The sequence below is a fragment of the Rhipicephalus sanguineus genome, chromosome 11, assembly GCF_013339695.2.
Source record: "Rhipicephalus sanguineus isolate Rsan-2018 chromosome 11, BIME_Rsan_1.4, whole genome shotgun sequence".
NCBI classification, from domain to species: Eukaryota; Metazoa; Arthropoda; class Arachnida; order Ixodida; family Ixodidae; genus Rhipicephalus; species Rhipicephalus sanguineus.
The window spans coordinates 100,783,116-100,789,165 of NC_051186.1; positions in this window are offsets into that span (position 1 = coordinate 100,783,116).

Consider the following 6,050-nt stretch of genomic DNA (forward strand, 5'->3'; position numbering starts at 1 on the left):
CTTCCGAAATTTATCTCGTAGTTTTGAGCAGGACGCCCGATCATAAAAAGTTTTCTTGAACACAGTTTGACAATGGCCGGAATGACAATGCGACGCTAAATGCAAAATGTGCGTACTTGAATGAATGCAGATCGGCTTAGACGAAGATAGGAGACACAAAATAGACACAGACGAGCGCTGATCTGTCTCTATTTACGTCTCCTGTCTTCGCATAAGCCGCGCTGAATTCGTCCGAGCATGTACCAACTCGCCTAAGTCATCAAGGTATTATTGGAACAAAATTTACAGTTCCTCGAACAAAATGCATCACCAACTAGCCCACCCGCGGATCTTTTTTCGATGTTCGTATGCTGCTGCAAAAGGTGAGACAACGCCGTCGTTTGTGAAGTGTGTCGTTTGTGAATGTAGCGGATGGACTGCTCTCACTTCTAATGAAATCGACCTACAATGCATATACTCAGTGGCAATTCCCTTCGGGTTTGGTAGTGCTAAAAAGAGCATGGGCTTAGAATCCCGCCAGCGAAGATTCTTTTTCGGCACAAATTTTTCTCTCTTTCCTCTCTCTCTTCTTTCTTTCTTTCTTTCTTTCTTTCTTTCTTTCTTTCTTTCTTTCTTTCTTTCTTTCTTTCTTTCTTTCTTTCTTCCTTTCTTTCTATCTATCTCTCTGTGTACTCGTTCTCGGGGTTATTACAGGCCTCACCGTAGCGGTGAGTAGTGGGATTTGCCTAAAATTTATGGCACATACCCGTTCATGGTGATGATGGTTTACGGGCATGGCCACCCATTTTACGTCGAGCTAGCAGAACTTCGCTGTTAAATATTAGTAAAAATGTTGCGATTTCTTCCTAACTTTGACACAGAAGGGTTTTTCTTCGGGCGTGCTCTGTAACGCTGGCGCATTAAAACATAGCCGCCATTGATATCACCGTACTTTTATTTTCACTAAGCTGCACGCTACACCCATGCACAGAAAAATGGACCTAATAGTCGGTAGAGCTTCGACGTACAAAATGGTGCAGGAGGTGGTGGTTTGTTGTTCCTTTAAATACTTCTACAGAAACATGGTGGTTGCTTTCGTTATTTAGTGGTTAGTATGAGGGATGGTACTGATTGCCTCCTTGTAACTTTGTCGCTCGGCTTGCTCGTGCAATCACTGCATCTGTTCTCCGCGTCTTTGCATATCGGTAGCCTGCCATGGCTTCACGTTAGACTACTTTGCTTATATGGCCACGACATGGGAGGCTCCATGTGTGGGATACCCTCGCGGACTCTTCAGACGCGCCGGCGTGATTTAGTGGGAAATAAAATGCCACGGCGCCTTCCGCGTGCCGTAATTACGCTTCAGGTTTAGATTTCGAAGGTGCGAGAAATTCCTGTCTCGATTTTAGTAGGTTCCCCATTTAATGAAGTAATTTGAGCGCTGTCATCGCTTTGTTAAATCGAGTTGCAACAGTAGTAACGATTTCACACTCGTTCGCGCGTTCCTAAGGACCAATGAGCGTTTCGATTGCCTCATGTTTGAGCTATCTGTAACAAGCGCGAAGTAATCAAGCAGATAATAAGGCATGCACTATATTTGCTGATCCGTGCTTATGATATTGGAGGACCTATTTAAAACTCATCCATCCAGCACTACGAGCGAACAGCTACTGATCCATACAATCCCCGACGAGGTGAACAAACAAAGCTTGCCCTTGATGTAGCACATTAGCTTTGAAACTACAATAAACAAAATATAATTAACACGGTTCAATGAATCTATACAAAGGCTGCACATAGAAGCAAAAGCCGCTGTTTATAACGCCACCGTCGGTGTAACAATTCCGTACTTGCGAGTCGACCTGAACTCTTTATTGAGATCACTCATGCGAGAGCACACAATACCTTACTGGGGTCAACAAGACCACCGCTACAGGTGTCTTCGTGAAATAGACTCGGACATGACTTTTCGTCTCCGGGCTAAAATAAACCGTACCCATGCCAGTGCGCTACACCCTATTCGTGTGGGCGTTTCCTTCACTCCACGCTGTGCGCACATTATCGTCCGGGCGGAAAGCCCAAATTGTGTACGCTGCCAAGTGTATCAGACTTTATCGCACACATTTTGCGACTGCGCTCTCTACGCGTCCTAAACGGAAGTCGTTGGCTTCAACGTTTGCAGGCATCCGAGTGAAACTTGTGTATTACGCGTGGTGTCCTGCTAGTCTCGTCATGGGTGAAGCAGCCGGTTCGTCCCAGGTCCGCCCGGGCGTGAGCTCTTCAGGACCTAAAGCTCTTCTCATGTCGTGTCATTGGCAATGCCCGAAAAGGGAGATTCAGCAATGGCTACAAGGGCAGCTATAGGTTTTCAGAAGAGTACTGCACTGGACACTACACTTTAGGAAAGCACTGTGTTACGTGGTTATTGTACATACGCATCGCCTCTTCCTGTACTCATCGTCATATTTCGTCCCTACATTGCTCCCTTCGCTTTTCTTCCTTGCAGAGCAGCAGGACAGAGCGTACTAGCTCAGGCCCACCTCTCTGCTTTCCTCTAATGAAATCTCTGTCTGCCATGCGTCTAAAGAAATGTGTCACTTAGGCAGAGCCCACCTAAAGGTTCTGAAGGACTTTCGAACACAGTATTTGTCTGATAGGGCAAAGTTAGCAGAGGTCAGCAAACGATACGAAGGTCACATGGTATGTAGAAAGGCTTTCAAAGGTTTCCCACAGCAGGCACTCAAACAGTGGGAGAATGCTATATCTGCCGGCATGCCCTTCATGTGAAAGTCTGCGACTCACTCGCTGCGCAGTTCTTTTTTGTACCGAGCCCACTGATGACTTCTCTTTGAAGTGAGGAGATCGGAATAAAATTAGAACTCCAGCACCTGGAGTAGCATGTCAGGCGAACAGCCAGGCAAACATCTCCAGCTTCATTAAAATGTTTATCTCTCTAGAACGAAATAGCCTTCCGTTAGAGCCCCCGGATCATAACGAACGGAAGAAGGCTAAAAGACCTTGCAATATCTGACGCTGCTTGGACTAATAATAGCCATAACCATCCAGAAAAAAATCACAATTTCACCACAGAGGCGAAGCAATGAATGTGATAGCAACAAATTGTAGTGTTACACGAAGTGAGGCCGCAGCTAACTGTTTTCTATGCAATCTCGCGTAACTACAAAACTCTGGTTTAAGAGGATACGGCCGCTCCAGGGCGAGATGCTCTCCGCATAGTCACTTCGCATTGAGAGCGCAGCACGTAGAAGGGTATACGAGCCGCCCGCTGTGATGTCTTTCGAGATAGCGCGCCAGCGCCCTTAGATTCAAAGTTCAAAGTGGCTGTTCGTGCGGCGCCCCCCGCTCCCACTTCGCGTGTTTTTCACGGTCTTTAAAGACCGGCGGGGCGTTTCCTGTCTGCTTCGACGGCAGGCCTCCCGAGCGGGGTGATGTTATCGCATACACCTTCCGAGCGACGGAAATGGGCCGGCTCTTTTCATCTCTGCTTCGGCCACGTTCGTCGGCCTCGCTCGCGCCTTTTTACCCGCGGTAGAACATACAACGCGCGGGGGGACCTGATCAATTTGGACTTCATACCGGAAAGACATCACGGCGACGGCAAAAACCCGTCTAGACTGCCCATATAATTGCTATCGCAATAATAAAAACATAATTGTTACTTCATATTGACTGACCATTGTTATTACGTTGCTGCGTCTTATGGCGCTGGCCTGCAAGTTTATCCCATTACAATGAAGTAGCATGCATAAAAAGGCTCACGCACCACCCATCGTGTGCGTGGTAAATAGGACCACGCGATTAATAATAATTCGGGTGCGCCCTCTACAACGTTCCCTATAGCTGAGGCGCTCAAATAAAAAATGCTCTTTAATCACTCCATGGAACAGCTTGGCGCATAGCGCAACAGGAAACAGGCACACAAGAAGAAAGGACAGGGTAACATAATCGCTTACTTTCCTTCTCCGTTTATTGTGTCCTTGTTTACTCTTGCACTGTGCTACAAGCCATTTCCTGGTGGCAATCCTACCAGCCCAGATTGGGACTGTCTGAACAGTCAATGCAATGACATTTTCGACGCATTTGCAGAACGTAGAGCCCCTAAATGCCAATCATTCAATGCTGGAAACATTGCTTCAGCGAAAACAGTTTCTGATGGACAGCTTATTGCCGTACAGATAAAAACATCGGCAGATCCCATGGCTTGTGGGAGTCAGTTGCATGCGAAGCAGGAAGCCAGTATTTCTGTGCTACATTTCTTGCCCTTGAGCCAAGCTTTACGAGGTGGATCGATGTGTTCTTGTAAATGGAGGAGTTGTGTGCACATCGTGGGCTTGCGAGACATGCAGCCCACACTGACGTTTAAATGGCAAGTTATGGTATGACGTAGTATCAGCACAAACGATCAAGCACAGACGTCGATGTTATCGAAGCGAAGTGCAGGCTACGGTGAGATGATGTGAATATGATACGTATCTTTCGTTAGCGTATTCCACCGGGGTAGAGCACCGCTTGAATATAGCTTGTTGATTCACGGGAATAAAAATTTAATGTTAATTATACTGCTATAAAAGCGGAGCCAGCACTGGAATCGCAACTGACGTTAACCCGACATGACTCCTATATCATAGGTGTACATATGTAGTGTTTATTGCTTTGTTATAAATTTAGATAGCCAGCACTAAACACAATTGACGTTACACCAACATTACGCGTGCATAGGGTCTTTTTCCAACTTTTAGGCAGCCATAAGCAATACTGCCTGTAGGGCACATGCATTAAGACGTCCGACCGCATGGCCGCCACCATTAAGCGCCACGACACAGCGCTACGAACTTTGATATGCTCGCTAGTAATCACAGTTTAATCGGCCAACCTAAGCTAGCCAGCTCTGCACACTGTTTTTGGTGCCCGCAGACGTGTCCGTGCAGTGTGTCCGTGAGCTGACACGGGGGATCACGTGCTGTGTAAAATTTCCCACGGCTGCTGCATTGTTTTGAACAGGTGCGCACTATGCCGATAATGTATGGCTTATAGTGATTCTCTGCTCGCTAACACAAGCAGAGAGTATAGGGTCTTAAATCGGAAGAGCTACACTCCATCCCACACATCAGGTGCAGCGCTGTGGGCGCTAGCGAGACCTTTTGCAGTAGATGCGTTCGCGTTAAGAAATACGTCAATGTTCTTACTACCCAGAATGGTATTTTCTTTTAGGGGCAAAGCTCCTTATAGCGGCACCCGTTCGTCCCATGTATGTAGTGCATAACCAGTCTTAACGCTAGTACCAGATCTTGACCTCCAAGGTGGTGCCGGTGGGAGATTTCTCCTATGCGTTGTTGAACAATAAGAAATTCGCAGCGTACGCGTTAACTAAAAGCCGACTTCTTCTGTCTCTCATTCCCCATTAGCAGCCATTGGCATGTTCCAGTAGGAAACGTTAGTAGAAGTAGAGGTGTAAGTGTTAGCTAAAGCCGACCTCTTCTGTCTCTCATTCCCCATTAGCAGCCATTGTTTACCTCCAAGGCAGTGCCTGGTGAGATTTCTCCTGTGCGTGATTAAACAATAAAAATTCACAGCGTACATGTAAAATTAAAGTGAGCTGCAAATCGCCATGACTCTCATCGACCCTTTAGTATAAACCGGCCCGATCTCACGTCGTTGATGATGCACTGGGCGTGAAGCTGCGCGACGCCGCCGCCAAGATCCTGCCGTACGAGAGCTTCGCCCCACTCATCATCATTCATCCCGTGGATATGCTGTGGAATTTTGTTTTTACGGTGAGTAGTAATTAAAGAAGTTATGTGCCTTACAAATAAACCAACATACATCTGCTATTACGCAGCTGGATCGCTTAGCGTCTATTTGGTTTGCATTTGGTTTGCAAGTATTTCATTTGCAGCACTTCGCGACGCGTCACGCACAAGTTCGTGCTCGGCACGCGCGAGCGTTTAGAACGAGAAAAACCGACCACGAGATGTGCGTAGTTATACATTGAGCTGGCCGAATTTCTTGCATAGCTTCCACAGCGCTGCATCTGATGTGTGAAATGGAGT